Consider the following 17,233-nt stretch of genomic DNA (forward strand, 5'->3'; position numbering starts at 1 on the left):
AATAATGTTAGAGAAGTAGGTTAGCTAAGTGGCAAAAGGCCAAGAGCTGATATGGAAAATCGCATATCTTCGGAACCTAGGTTACATGAGACTGATTAATTTAACGGTACCAACTGGTGTCAACACACAGACGTCCGAAATGCGGCAATTTACTTAAAACGAAAATGCGGAATTGAAAGAATTTGTGAACTCCACAAGCAAAAATGTTGATTGTGGCCAAAATAATGTTTTCAAAAATGAAAACTTAATCTTCATACGATGTGAAGATACTGAAAAACAGACGAATAAAATTATTTGAGTGAGGCCACTGATTAACTTTTAAATAAAGATTGCAATTCCCAAGTTTTTTTACTTATGTTTTTGTCGTTATTTGCAACCCCTTCAATAAGATTCTATAATTTTGATCCATTCAGTTCGATGGAAAGTATAAGTTGTGAATGATGTAAAAATAAATCCTGCATTAAATATTTATTTGATAAATTAATTATCTCGGGGAATGTTATTTATAGGTCATCATGATTTCTGCCATAGAATTTGAATTCTGTTACTAACCAGTTACATGTATTTCATAAATGTACTAAGTTATATAGGTAAACTGACCTCTCTCTCTCTCTCTCTCTCTCTCTCTCTCTCTCTCTCTCTCTCTCTCTCTCTCTCTCTCTCTCTTTGAAAACAAATATCTTTGAAACTTAAGATGTAGAACGAGAACTCATTTATAAATAGGCAAACTTTAATACTTTCTGATAGAGAGGATCTTAATTTTGCCTGAAACATCCACCTACTAAATGGTTATATATCCGGTCACACTAAGTTGTTGAAAAATTAAATTTGAACAAATAGCCACATTTGAGTTATCTCTATCTTGCAAACGGAGAACAGGAACTACATGCAGATATCTCTGTCACGCCAAAAGTAAAGCCAAGTTTCATAATTTCATCATCCTCTTTTACCCTTTGCGGTAAAAAAGGCACACACGTTCTTCCCAAGTATTAGACTTTCTTCTTTTGTGTGTGTGTGTATCCTGGTTTTACAGAATGCAGTCCTCGTCGCTGCTGAAATAATAATCTGGTTAACATTTTAGCCTCAGGAAGATTCTGCACATCCTTTGAGGCCCAAGCAGCAGAATTAAGCTTGTCCCATTAAAAATTTTCATTCCATTTTCTCGGGATAGCTGTGCTTGGAGAGAGAGAGAGAGAGAGAGAGAGAAGAAGAAGAGAAAGAGAAAGAGAGAGAGAGAGAGAGAGAGGAGTTCGAATGTTCATTATTTGGAATTGGTTTACGTCCATTCTCTTGAATATTTCATAGTAGTCGCACTGGCTTTAATCAAAATGCATCATTGTCTTTTTCTTGTTTTGTATACAACACAGATAATCTCATCTATAAATATATTTCTGCACTGAAATGGCGGTTATTTTCTTGAATGATCCCCATGTTATACATTAAATTATTTTAATGCATAATTCCCTTTTCATCACAAGGGCATTCATATTTTTTATCAACAAGCATTTCGTTATTATTTACCATTACATTACTCAATTTCTCAATTTCCTGTGCGCTTCATAAGATGATAATTTCAAAACATATTCTACATTATCACTAATTTTTTTAAAATTTGTTAAAAAGAAATTAATGAAGAAAACTTTTCTCTGATGAATTAAATACTTTATATGTTAATGATCATTCTTTCATACATCCAAGTAATAGTAAGGTTTGCTATGGAAAGGTAGTGCATTAATAATAGTTTATATATGATTCTTCTACACAACGAAAGTAAAAGTTAGAAATTAGTAGGTGCTGATTTTCATGAGAATGTAAATAGAATCAGTGATTGAAATTCTCTTGGCGAGAAATTCAGTCACCATATTTAATTTGTTGGAGTTCAGGTCTTAATTTTATAAAACATTTGCATTTTTAAGTTTCAGCGCTGAAAATCTTTTGTTATATCCTGATTGCGAACGTGATAAAAAAACAGTTTTATCGTTTTAACAACTGAAATAACATTTGATATTAATTTTGCAAGACCAGTTTCCCAACGTGATGTTTCTCACAGTTCTTTTTAGTTTTCTGTAAAGAAAATTATTGTGCCTACTTTGTCTGTCCGTCCGCACTTTTTCTGTCTTTCGTCCGCAGATCTTAAAAGCTACCAGAGGGCTTCAAATTGGTATGTTTTTTATCCAACCTCCAATCATCAAACACACAAATTGCAGCCCTTTGGCCCCAGTGGATTTTGTTTTTATTTGAGGTTAAAATTAGCCATAGTCGTGCGTCTGGCAACGAAATAGGCTAAGCCAAAACCTTGCCTTGGTTAAGTTTCATGGGTCTTGGCTCATATTGCATTAAATCGAGACCACCGAAAGATAGATCTATTTTCGGTGGCATTGATTATACGATGTACAGAAAACTCGACTGCGCCGAAGAAACTTCGGCGCATTTTTATTCGTTTCTTTCTTTTATGACTTTAAAAACCCGCTGTTTTCATGTCAGTTATCTGGACATTTGTTGAATTCTCAGATTAATTGTATTTGATGTCCTTATCATAATGTATATAATTCCCCCTTTAAGACGACTGTACTTTATCTTCTTAGTTACCAATGTTTTTGGTAATTAAGTTGTTTACTTTTCAACCTAAAAACACTCCTGTGGATAATCCCTTCATCATTACATTTGTTTATTTCTTTTTGATTTCTATACCCCTTCATTTTCAGCCTTATGTTATTTACATTCGTTCTTCATTAGTGCATATACATATATATATATATATATATATATATATATATATATATATATATATATATATATATATATATATGTATATAAAAACAAAACTGCAATAAGAGATAAACGACTTTGCGCTGAAACTGTACCCTAAGCCTCACTTGGACTTCTCTCCCGACACCACCACCACTCCAGGCAAAACTTCAGAATTTTACGCTTCTTACCTCAAATAAAAAAAAAAAAAAAGAAGTTTTATGCTTTCGTGAAACTTCCTTCGTCTTTTCTTTAAAATGTGTCTTTGTCTCTGCAGAATTCTCCATACGTGGTGCTGTGGGAATAACGATCTTGTTAACTTTTCAGCCTAGGGTTCACAGCAGCATAAGAGAGTGCGTCAGCAGAACTTAGTTTTCACTCCAGTGCTTGCTCCAAATTCATATTTTGATTTAACTTTACCTGGGATAGAGAGAGAGAGAGAGAGAGAGAGAGAGAGAGAGATGTATAAGCACTCGAGAGAGAAGCGTAGTCAACAGATACCACCCACAATGGTTTCTTGCTTTTAGCCATATTTTTTCCCTGTATTTTGACAAGCATGATAACGAGGTTTTCAGGGTTTATGCCAAAGGCGTTTGGCTTTTGTTTGATGGATTCGACCGGTACAGATATCGGATAAGTGTTGAGGATGTTGTTATAAACATTCCAGTGCTTTCTTATTGTATATTTACAAAATAACTTGATGAGCAGATTTATATATATATATATATATATATATAATATATATATATATATATATATATATATATATATATATATATATATATATATATATATATAATATCTTACTTCGATATTTTTAAATATATATACCTAAACAGAGTTCACTAAACCTTATACCCTGTAAGGAAAGTTTTATATTCTGTTGGCATTGTCGATGGTAATTTTCCGAGTAGAAATCTTCTTATATTTTTGCAAAATAATGACATTCTAATTTATATTGAGTATAATATCAGAGGTTATTAGTATTAATTATCGTGTATAATGTTGCAATAATTTATATGGTACGTGAATGATTGTTCAATATAGATTATAAAAATAATTAATCTGCAAACTCAAAAAAGTCCAATTTTCCGGTCACCCCGAATTATTAATAATAAAAACAATAAGTATTGATACTGATAAAATTCCATAAGAGAGGTGATTCTTTAACTAGCGTAAAGAAAAATATTTTAATTCACCGTTAAATGTTAAGCAGTAGAACATCAACTAAAAAAGTAATTATATCGATAATTTCTAAGTATATTCTAAGTTTAAGGTATTTGAGGATATTTAACAATGGTATAAATCTCCAAGAGCACCTGTTTTGCTTATGAATTGCATTCTATGGAAAGAAACCCTTCTGAAAATCATCACAATGGTTTTCTTTCCATAGAATGCAATTCATAAGCATAATATCTGATTAAAACGATTAATGATAATCTTCCGACTCATCTCTACCGCCGAGTCGGCCCATGAAAGAACTTCTCGACATGAGCTCCACGTAATTGTCTTCCCCAATTGATCTGGATTTAATTGAACGCTGAGGAGAGAAGAGAGTCAGGTACGGATGAAACACATTTGCATCGGTAATCATCGTCAAGCGTGTCCTGAATTATAATTGAAACTGCATGTGATTCACTGGTACCATTGTTTATATAAAATTGCCATGTTTATGTACATGTGAACCAGATTTCATACCTGAATAATACTTATAGGTAAATGGAATAAAGTGTATTGTCATACAGTGATTCCACTTCTTTGTAGTTGTGGCTTGTGTATTTATAACTATTACATGTAAACGTGTATACACACACATATAATATATATATATATATATATATATATATATATATATATATATATATATATATATATATATGCTAAAAACAATAATACATATATATATATATATATATGACTTCAGTATATAAAAAATCACAATAGATGCACGTGTTTTTATTCACGCACATCGTGAAAGGCTTGGTGCTGAACTTCTGCCTGTCATTTCCCTGTAAACATATACATACGCTATTCATATATATACTGTTTTATATATATATATATATATATATATATATATATATATATATATATATATATATATATATATATATTATTTAAAAACTTTCATTCCATTAGACGTATGTAACTAACACTGAGTTTAAGCAAAATTCAAAGACTTTCTTATAACTATTGAGCAAAACTCTTTGATCTCGAACGTCCGCCGAAGAAGGAAGAAAATTTTCAAGGTCAAGAAGCTCATATGACGTCAAGTTCAGGAACAAAATATCGCTATGAATCTTTTTCAGTTTATTTTTTTATATAGAGTTATTCCTTAATGTATTTTTTTCTGTCATCCCCGACAGAGAAGCTTTTGATGTTGAGAGTTCAAATTCAACGTCTTTATGTTTTTGTTTTATAGAATATGCCGTGCAAAATATTCCTGCGATAGATTTCTTTTGTGCCGTCTACCGTTATCGTAAATGATTGATTTTAATCATCAATATTCTACGGTCACTAGATAATGTTCTACATTATACATGGGGCATGTGCTTGCAATCTAACTAAGCTAACCTAACCTAACCTAACTAACCCTTTTCATATTCATAAGTGGTATGTTTGTAAAAAACAACAGCTCTCTAGAAATTTAAATTTAACACTTTGCATATATGTATGTGTGTGTATGTACAGTATATATACTGTATATATATATATATATATATACATATACATATATATGTGTATATATATAAATGGAGGTTTGTATTTTTGTGTTTGTTTGTATTGTATAAAAATCCGAACCACTTGGCCCGATATACGAAAAATTTGGCACGTTGCTATCATTTGTGCAACTTAGATAATAGAAGTACGTTTCAAACCGGTATCCCCTTCCCTTTCCCCCCTTCCCTTCCCCCTTCCCTTTGTAACTGTATGCGGTAAATAAAGCCTACGGTTTTATCATACCCCATTTATGTACTTGAGACCATACACATGTATGGTTGAAAATACTTTTAGTCAAACAGTAATACCTGGATAAAAAAGGACAGACAACACAAGAATATTTGGATAGAGGATAGTCATCACAGTAATACCTGGATAAAGGGACAGACAGCATAGTAACACCTGGTCAAAGGTGACAGACAATACCACAGTAATACCTGGATAAGGGGACAGTCAAAACAGTAATAAGCAACCTGGATAAAAGGGACAGGGATACAAGGGGCACAGTAACCTGGTTAGGAGGGACAGAGTATTTGGATATAGAGGGGTCAACACAGTAATACCTGGTAAAAGGGAGAAAGTAAAGTAATGCCTGGGTAAAGGGACAGACAGCACAGTAATACCTGGTTAAAGGGGATGCCTGGTTGAGGGACAGACAGCACAGTAATACCTGGTTAAAGGAGACAGACAGTAAAGTAATGCTTGGGTAAAAGGGACAGACAGCACAGTAATACCTGGTTAAAGGGGACAGACAGCACAGTAATACCTGGTTAAAGGAGACAGACAGTAAAGTAATGCCTGGGTAAAAGGGACAGACAGCACAGTAATACCTGGTTAAAGGGGACAGACAGCACAGTCATAGCAGGTTAAAGGGAACAAACAGCACAGTAATGCCTGGATAAAAGGGACAGTTACCACAATAATACATGGATAAAAGGGACAGACAATGCTTAAAGGACAATACCTGCCTGGTCAAAAGGTACAGTAATACCTGGTCAAGACAGTACAGTAATACCTGTCAAAGGTGTCAGACAGCACAGTAATACCTGGATAAAAATGAAAGTCACCACAGTATTTATATAGATAAAGGGACATTCATTGATTTATTTAAATGGAAAATTTGGTATATAATTAGACGATTGTTCAAATCAAATCCAGTAGGGTTGAAGATACTGAATTTTCTTTAAATATGTCTACACAGTCTATATTTTTTCCCTGAAGAGATACAAAATACAATATAATAGAATGACACAGCATAATATGACCAATAAAATAGAACAGAAGAATTTCTGTTAATATTTCAATCGGAATCAAGCTATGATATTACAGACCCTCCGATGATTTGGTTATTGATTCATAACCACTCAGTTATTGCTCTCGATTATAAGGAAAGGGTGAATATCACGCTCGGAATAATGCATTTTATTATGGCATTGGCACACTTTACAATGCTTAGGTACCAACATTCCATTTATTCTGCAAATGCTATTGGGTAAATTTACTATTTATAGTCCGTGTATCATCGCTCTGAGATCCACTTCTACTGAATGGCAAATTTGTCTCGAAAAGCGCGTTTTCAATTATTTTGCACGCATATCTGTCAAAGATTCGTAACCACACTAACCTGTGAGAGGTAAATTTTCCATATCTGGTACTAGTATATCTGTTATGATTCACGCAGTTTCCTGATGAGAAAATAATGTCCAAGCTTAAAGGCATAGTTCTTGAAGCGAAATCACTATATTTTCCAAAGTAATAGCAAATTCTCGTATTATAGTTTGTTATGCTTATATCCCATCAGTAGAAAAATCTTATGCTAGTCATCGATGAGTTCATTTGTAAAAGTGAAAAAGAAAAGATTATAACACACAGAAAAGAGAAGAGAGAGAGAGAGAGAGAGAGAGAGAGAGAGAGAGAGAGAGAGAGAGAGAGAGAGAGCTTGAAGAACGTTCAGCTTTCTGATGTGACATGCAGAATGATAAATTTACCGAAATGCTAACAACGCATTCTCCAAGGTTCGTTGGAATATCTGATTTGCATGGAAAAGAAAGCAAATTCCGCAGGACGAGGCAACCGAAAACATAGAGAGCGATTTTCCAAGAGGGAGAGAGATAAACAGAGAGCGTTTTACCCAAGTCGGAACTTGTATGTTAATGTATAAGGTCGTGTGTCATTCTATAGCACTGGTATTGGCAAAAATAAATCTATGATTCAACAATGGATATATACATCTATTAAATACATTTTCTATTCGCCAAATAAACACCTTACTCAGACTTCAGCAAAGCATTCATAAACAAACATAGAATCAATCTTACTCAAAGTATATTCAGGCAGCTTCGTGCTTGCAAACGCTCGCAGTACCTTGGGCATGAAATGTATTGTTGGAGATTTGCATTTTAAATCTTTAAAAAGACATAGCTTCGTGCAGAGCAATATACGATGGCTGTTTATTTTCAGTATCCGTGAGAATGAAATAGTCTATTGGAGGCTGTTCGAATATCCTAAGAGTTATGCACTCAGGCTGGGTTCAAGCCTGGCGTAAAGAACGTACTTACTTGTAAAAGAATCCAGAGTTATTGCTGTGACTTGCACCTGACGTTGCTGTGGACTGAAATGAAAGATAAAGGGCGCAGTGAAGAGCAGGGACAGAGAAAAAAAAAGTATAACTTAGTTTAACCAGACCACTGAGCTGATTAACAGCTCTCTAGAAAGGGCTGGGCCGAAGGGATTGGATTTATTTTACGTGGCTGAGAACCAGTTGGTTACTAACGGGACCTACACAAAAAATAAGTATACCTTAGTTTTGCCAGACCACTGAGCTGATTAACAGCTATCCAGGGCTGGCCGGAAGGATTAGATTTATTTTACGTGGCTAAGAACCAATTGGTTACACCTAGCAACGGGACCTACAGCTTATTGAGGAACGAACCACATGATAGCGAGAAATGAATTTCTGTCACCAGAAACAAATTCCTCTTATTCTTCATTGGACAGTCGGAGAATCGAACGTGGGGCCAGCAGAGTGCTAGCTGAGAACGGAACCCACTCGACCAACGAGGAACTAGGAGACAGAGAAGTTAGTGAAGTTCTCATAGAAATAAAATTTTTTTGTTGAATTTAGCATAATGGAATCTCGAAAAATAATAACTATATAGAATCTTAGTAATGCTAAGATTTTGATTTATTTAAATTTGAATAAAATTTTGTATAGAAGTGAGAGAATTTAGTTTTCATTCTCTATTTATAAGATAATACTAAGCAACTTGACAGAAGTAAACAACCGCCTTGGGAAATATTTCGGTTTAAGTGTTGAAATATAAATGAATCACTTCTCAAAAAACAAAAAGTAAAAATTACACCGGCTCAATCGAGTTTTCTGTACAGCCGGTATAATGTTGTATGAGCCGCAGCCCATGAAACTTTAACCACGGCCCGGTGGTGGCCTGTCCTATATCGTTGCCAGAAGCACGATTATGGCTAACTTTAACCTTAAATAAAATAAAACTACCGAGGCTGAAGGGCTACAATTTGATATGTTTGATGATCGGAGGGAGGATGATCAACATACCAATTCGCAGTCCTCTAGCCTCAGTAGTTTTTAAGATCTGAGGGCGGACAGAAAAAAAGTGCGGACGGACAGACAAAAAGCCGGCACAATAGTTTTCAATTACAGAACACTAAAAACTGTTAATTTGTTCCAGGATCTCGTCCATTCAGCGACTAGGCACTCCATGTCGTTAGTACTGAAGAAAAAGGTAAATTATTCTGGGAATTAACACCATATTTACAGTACTCGTAGTTACACAGGAGACAAAGTCATCACTCCGTGATCTATAAATAGTGACGGGTAAATAAAAGGCCATTATATTTACGTTATTTGACTTGACATTGCTGATCCTTTTCAATGCTTTATTTACCAGGGTATTATAATCTAATATTCAGAACATTTGTCATTTCATCCAGTCATCTTTAAAACATAATGATTCTTCGAAACAGACAGATATTCTTTCCGCAGTTATTAGAATATAAGTTTAATTTCAGTCCATGATATTAAAATGTATGTGAGGTTTTAGAGAGTATATGGCTAGTGGGTGGACTGCGTGATTATTATTGTTATTATTATTATTATTATTATTATTATTATTATTATTGTTGTTGTTGTTGTTGTTGTTGTTGATGTTGTTGTTGTTGGTGTAGAGACCGACAAGGGAATATTTGAAGAAGCAGGTTGAATGTCAGTCTATATTGTTAGTGCAGTTGCATTACCTTCAGGCGATTTTCTCTATAATTTTCCTCAAAGAAATTATAAGCTTCTAATGAGGATGGTAATAGGTTTTATTTATGACTATGCTAATAGAAACAAATCAGTAAACTGAATATATAATAAAATAATAAATTAATTTGCTAAATGTCAGTGTGATCTTGTCTCCCACTAAAGTTTTGAAATAAGAGATGAAATTACCTAGAGATATGGATATACGCGAACTAAAGCAAGCTTAACAGAACACGTTTGTATAATTATTAACTATTAGAAATATGATTTTACATAATACTGTAAGTTTACGCGTACCACACATAATCACTACCTCACACAGTGCGAGAAAGCTGAGAATAAGAGATTATCCCAGCAGTCCAGCGAGCACTGCAAGAACTTGGAAAGTCATTAAGAACTGGGAAGTGGAGGATCGGTGTCAGTTGCCGTGAAGAAGCAATTAAGATTGAAGAACTTGGGTGCCTGAAGGTGATTTACTCCGGGGCGAGTGAGAAGTGTCAGCCCAATACATTCATGTCTTTTAATTGGAGGTGGTGGAGTAAATTGGAACGTGAGATTCAGATATCAGACACTGGAGCACCTTTAATGAAAATAGATTTGAGATATATCACTGAGCGAAGCAGAGAATTGCCAAGTCTTGTAGCAATCGTCTTCGTCCTTGTGGTAAAAGTTACGTATACCTTAGTTTAACCAGACCACTGAGCTGATTAACAGCTCTCCTATAGGGCTGGCCTGAAGGATTAGACTTATTTTACGTGGCTAGGAACCAGTTGGTTACCTAGCAAGGGGACCTACAGCTTATTGTGGAATCCGAACCACATTATAGCGGGAAATGAATTTCCGTCACCAGAAATAAATTCCTCTAATTCTTCATTGGCCGGCCGGAGACTCGAACTCGGGCCTAGCAGAGTGCTAGCCGAGAACTCCTACCGACTCGCCCAACGAGGAACTGTCGTCTTTGTGGAACTCTGTTTGGAAACAAATTTGAGTCTTGATGGAGGAAGTTGGTTTCGGTGCCTTTTTTGTTTGTTCATTTGTTTTCTATATAAATCATTGTGAGAGAAATTTCTATTCGAATATTTGGAGTTGATTGTTTTTAACTCACGCGCAGTGTTTTGGTTTTTGTAGGAAAACAAAAGAACATCGTATTAAGGTACATACTCTCCTGCTTTCTTACTTTATATATATATATATATATATATATATATATATATATATATATATATATATATATATATATATATATATATATATATATATATATAGTATCTTTTTTTCATTGAATTTGAAAATATTCTAGGAATAAGGAATATTTTCAAATTCAATATATATATAAAATATATATAATATATTTTATAGGGCATTCGAATATTTTCCCCCATTCATTTCTTCTCCTCTTCGTTTGTTTTTCGTATATTTTGGATTATGCTAATAAACTCATTGAATATATGATTCCTATTCTGATTTATAGCTCCAGTTTTTTAAAAATGTTTTTTTGATCAGGGAAGAAGTTTTTATTTATTGAAAATTTGGAGGTTGTGGAATTCCATGTAAAAATGCCTGTGACCTCTTCATCTCTCGTGGAGCATTTATATGTGAAATTAACTTTTTAAATAAACGAAATCAAATAAACTAACATTTAACAAGAGAAAGGTATCATGATAATTTAATTCTCTTTTCTTTGTCAGAGCTGAATATCAGTATAACAGAGAAAGATTTTTGATATAACAATTTTTTTTTTTATTTTTAAATTGGGAAAAAATATAGATTAGTGTTTTACAAAATTCCGTAACCGATATTTGGGGTTACCACAAAAGTAAGCATTCACAGATTTTCATTACCTAGTTTTCTTATTCTAGAAAATTAATTTCAACCTAATATCTTACTATCTTAAATTATTTTAATGTTACTTTACTCTGTATATTCTTCCGATGCATCTTTGTTGTAATTATTGATTCTTGTTCATAGGCCACTGTACCTAAGGCTTTACCTGGGCAAGCTAACTGCTTGAATACCAGAGTGCTTTCCCCAACTTCCCGACTGAGCAGTGACCCAATTAACGGCATTTTATTCGAATTATCCTTTCTGAGTGAATATGATAGAAATAATCAACACACAATCACTGCTGAGTCGGGAAGTTGGGGAAAACACGCTGGTATGCAAGCAGATAGCCTGCCTAGGTAAAGCCTTAGGTGCCGCGGTACTCAGGTTCCAACTTCTTTTATGACTTGTGTGGCTTGGTTGGCAACGGTCTCGTCTTTCAATTGAAAGACCTGGGTTCGATCCTGATGTGAGTCAGAAATTATATCTGTTCCACACGTGATTGTGTGTTGATTATTTCTATCATATTCACTCGGAAAGGATAATTCGAATGAAATATTGTCAATTGGGTTACTGCTGAGTCGAGACGTTGGGGAAAACACGCTGGTATGCAAGCAGTTAACCTGCCCAGGTAAAGCCTTAAGTACAGTGCTACTCAGGTTCCAACTTTTTTACGACTTGTGTGGCTTGGTTGGTGGCGGCCTCGTCTTTCATTTGAAAGACCTGGGTTGATCCTGATGTGAGTCTATAAAATTTTATATATATATATTTATATATATATATATATATATATATATATATATGAATTAACATTTATGCTAAAGAAGGTATAGTTTAAAGAGTATATGTGTGCAGAAACAAATAAATTGACAGATATATGTATATATTTTATCCACCACGAGCTAAAATATAAAGAAAAGAAAACTACACTTACATTATCCCCCCGAAAACTTCCAGGCGAAAATGGAATGGAAAGGATTTGGGGGAGTAACCATTACCGAGAACTTATCCCTGCTCCGCATTACCTTTTGGGTCGTAAACGAAAATCCTTCGTTAAGTCTCGTCCTCAAGACAAAGAGAAAGAGACGCGGACAATAACACTTCAGGGACGAAGGACCTGATTCTTTCTTCCAATGACACTGGGATCCGCAACATAGATTAACAACTTTCGGAGACTGCAGTGGGCTCAAGCTCATTGCAGCGAGTGGCGTGCAGTATTCACTCTCATGTGGTAGGGTTTTCTTTCCGTTCTTCCGTTCTGCCTCGTTTAGTTATCATGAGTTTGATTGGACTTGCTTCTAAGTGTGATTCGGATTTTTGGAAAGAAGGGGGAAATGACAGCTGCAATGACTGATGAATGTTTACAGTTTTGTTTCAGAACTCAATTTTTTTTTATTGCAAAGTCAAACTGTGCAACGTAAAAACAGTGTCAGCTGCAATTATTTTCATAATTTTTAAAATATGGGCGTAACTAATGGGATACATGGTATCATATCAATTTTAGTCGTGCTAAAAATTGCCACCTGCAGTTCAGTTAAATGTCCTATAATTTTTTTCTAGTTAAGTCTAATATTTCATTTCGTTTCTTGTTATTTTCGTAATTATTTTATGTTAAGCGTTCTTACGTAAACTCTCCAATTTGCATATAATTGTCAAACAAGTACATCTGTTGGATATTTAGCTGACACGGGATCTCCTCTTATTTTAATTGTTATTTTCTGTAATTTGAAATTAAAGGATGTTATGTATAAGATACATTTATGTTCTGTAGTACTAGAATACTTCTAAATCCAATCTGATGAAATAAAAAGAAATAAAAATGGCCGAAGCTTTACAAATGCTGAAGTGACATAAAACGTTCCCATTTACTGATCAAAACCGTTTATCAGTATAAAAATTATTTTCAGCTTTTAACAACTTTCAGCATCAAGCAACAGAAATACCTGTAATAGGAAACGCATTACGCAGTCATGACACTGATGAAGAGTACTTATCGGTACACTGTAATTGGATCATTCACTAGGAAGGTTCCTTTGTAACTGCTCTGGGTAATCTCTGCCCTGATGAAACATTGCAATTATGCTCCGGGGTCATCAGGTATCCAGAGGTAATGGCTTTAGTTGTTACTATTTATCATTTATCTATCTATTTATTTGTTTATTTATGTGTTTATCTATTTCTTTATTTGGCAATGTTTAGTTATGCACCATAACCAGATGCTACATCCTGGTCATGTCTGAAGAAGACAAGGCGTTGCTGGGTGACAGAGAGTAATGAATTGTTGTTTGTTTTTATAAATAAATTAAAACAAGATTATAAAGAAAATTTCTAAACTTTCCCGAGGGGGAAAAGAACATTTGCTAATAAGTACAATAGGGAATATAAATTTATCTAAAGAAGCATCCTTCTCATTTAAAAATATTCCCATCAGATATCCATTTCTGGTATTTTGAAGATATAAAGATTTTGACTCTTATATAGGTAAACTAATGATTAAATCAATAACAGACGCGTTAGTCGATACATTAATGAGAGAAAAATATTTTACAAAATATTAGTAATTTTTAAATTTTTGGCTCACCTGACAAATCGAAAATATTTTTTTACTGTGATTAGACTGAGGAAGAACCGAATCAGTAGTAAATGCCTCTTAGTTACATCAACATTGTAGTAAAGCAAATATTCCAGTAGGAGCATTATGATTTAATATTTTTTCTTGACTCATTACATGTGGCACCATCAATATTCATCAGCTTTAGATAGCACAAGATATACTGTTTATCCATACTCGTTATAAAATGTGTAGCAGTCATACTTGATTTAAAATAACTTGTGCCAGTCAGTATTCCTTCAAAGTGATGAATATGCCACCCTCCCATTTTCAAGACTTCATGGCTAAGGCTTGTGAAAATAATTTACTTTTGCTATTATCGTACATTAAACAATGAAAGTTTATGCATTTTAAAATTTTTTCTGTGCGCAACGCAACAGTATAAAGTAATGATTTGCACGTTTAACTTTTTCAACCTGAGCAAGATTATACAGTGTAGCCTAATGCATTTGATATAAGTTCAATAAAGCTTCAAAGTTACAAGACTGTTACCATGATACTTCATCGGATAGGTAACACTAGCACATGGCATTCGATAAATCCCCAAACACAGAAAAATAAAGATAAGGTAATTGAGGAATATCTTGTGGACGAAAGCCTTGAGACCGATACGATTGTGCAGTTCGGAAAGCTGTGAGGTGGAAAGTCGTAACTTACGTAGTAACTCTCGATTACGCTTTTGTATTTTGAGATTTTGCAACTTGTTTAGCTCGTGTAGGCGGTGGCAGTAATGGCTTTTCCTGCGTGTGGGTGGAAACCTTATCTCTGCTAGGAAGTTTATAGTGGTAAAGGATGATTATTGAAAAGAAGGAATAAGGAGAGAGAGAGAGAGAGAGAGAGAGAGAGAGAGAGAGAGAGAGAGAGAGAGAGAGAGAGAGAGAGAGAGAGGTTTGTGAAAAAAATAAACTGGGTGTAAAATTATTATTGTCATATGTAAGAGAAGTATAAAAGCTTACTTTCTTTCACCACAGCTAACTGTCAGTGCAGAAATATGTCAGAGAGTGACACCAGAAGAGGCTTCATGTTATGGGAGACTTACAAGAAAATCGATAATTAGCAGAATTTCATCTAAAATCCGATGAAAATGAAATAGTTCACTTGTAGAGCCACCGTCATCTTCCCAGTAAGCCTCAAAGGTAAGTGGAATCTGATGCTTCCCTTTCCCACGTTTAAGGGTTTAGCCTACCAAAGTCTTGGGTTCGTTACCAGTACAGTTTATTTTTCTTTTAATGTGTACCCATATAAAAATGTGAACATTCTATCCTTTCTGAATAATTAGCTGTCAGGCGTTCTTGTATGGCAGCTAACAACATATTCTTCGGTCTGTGAATGGTGAATATTTTCACAGATTATTGGGATTTTTATATTGAATATACACACACACACACACATATATATATATATATATATATATATATATATATATATATATATATATATATATATATATATATATATATATATATATATATATACATGTATGTATATATAAATACGTATATATACTACACACACACATATATATATATATATATATATATATATATATATATATATATATATATATATATATATATATATATATATATATATATATATATATATATATATATATATATATATATATATATATATATATATATAATATTTTATAGGTATATAGTGATATATATATATATATATATATATATATATATATATATATATACTATATATAAACAAGGCATAAGATTTTAAAGGACAGTTCGTAAAGAGCGTTACTATATTAAATTCAAAATTTCTTTTATAATTCACAGATATGAACTACAGAAAGTAAATAATAAGTAATATATTTCAACAGTCTAATAGGATCTCAAGTGTGAGCAGCCATTTATTTAAAATTTGAGTCACGGCTTCATTACGCGTACTGCAAACTCCCTTGCACCAAGTAACTTCCATTGTAAGTAAAATTGCTCTGAAACGAAACTTCTAATGCTAGTTCACTGCTACCCGCTGTAACTATTAACAGTTGACTACAAAATGAGACAGAAGTTCACGATGGTGAATGCATGGGATAGGGAGCCAACTAGGCTCAAAGAAGATTATATATATACTGTATATGTATATGTATATATATATATATATATATATATATATATATATATATATATATATATATATATATATATATATATATATATATATATATATATATATATATATATATATATATATATATATATATATATATATATATATATATATATATATATATATATATATATATATATAGATATTTTGTAATAAATATATATATATATTTATATACATACAGACTAAAATATACAATATATATAATATATATATATATATAAAGAGGGTCCATTCATAGATATTTTTGAATAAAGCTAGACTAAAAAGAGAGAGAGAGAGAGAGAGAGAGAGAGAGAGAGAGAGAGAGAGAGAGAGAGAGATCTTATTGCGTTAATTAACTAATAAAATGTTTAAAACACTCCTGGTGTGCGGAGGGATTAATTCCATAGAAACGCCGGGACATTTAACTAAAAGTTTTTCATACTCAATTACCAGTGAAAGTGGCCAGCGTCCAACATTTTTTAAAGCCCACATTCTGGTGTAACAAAACATCGCCACATGACCGGTTTATTTCAGCTCTGTACGAAAATGTTTCAGGCGATGTTTTCTCCGAAAACCTTTCCCGATACGTTATTTACGCATGTTATGCTTTTTCCTTAAATATTTTCAATTCCCCCCTGATACATTGTTTTACCAGACGTTCTAATTCTCTTCGTAATTTCGCCCACTTCCGAATGATAATCAGATTATTTCTCTCTCTCTTTTTCTACATAGGCTTAAACTAATATTTATAGCTCAGTTATAGTCTTTAAGGATATTTATGTTCAATACTTCTTTTTGCGTCTCGTTCCATACACACATGGATATATATATATATATATATATATATATATATATATATATATATATATATATATATATATATATATATGCATATATTTCATCATATTACCGTTACATTTTATATATAAACATTAAGCTAC

General features: G+C 33.2%; 1 long non-coding RNA gene across 1 annotated transcript in view; it reads left to right on the forward strand.

The window, feature by feature from the left end:
• The window catches only part of LOC136839633 (uncharacterized), a 228,419-nt gene that overhangs the window by 107,673 nt on the left and 103,513 nt on the right, over positions 1–17,233 (forward strand). The window contains exon 5 of the long non-coding RNA XR_010853422.1: positions 15,149–15,313. This is a non-coding gene — a long non-coding RNA (uncharacterized lncRNA). The remainder of the gene's footprint in view (positions 1–15,148; positions 15,314–17,233) is intronic.

The sequence above is a fragment of the Macrobrachium rosenbergii genome, chromosome 6 (assembly GCF_040412425.1).
Source record: "Macrobrachium rosenbergii isolate ZJJX-2024 chromosome 6, ASM4041242v1, whole genome shotgun sequence".
NCBI lineage: Eukaryota > Metazoa > Arthropoda > Malacostraca > Decapoda > Palaemonidae > Macrobrachium > Macrobrachium rosenbergii.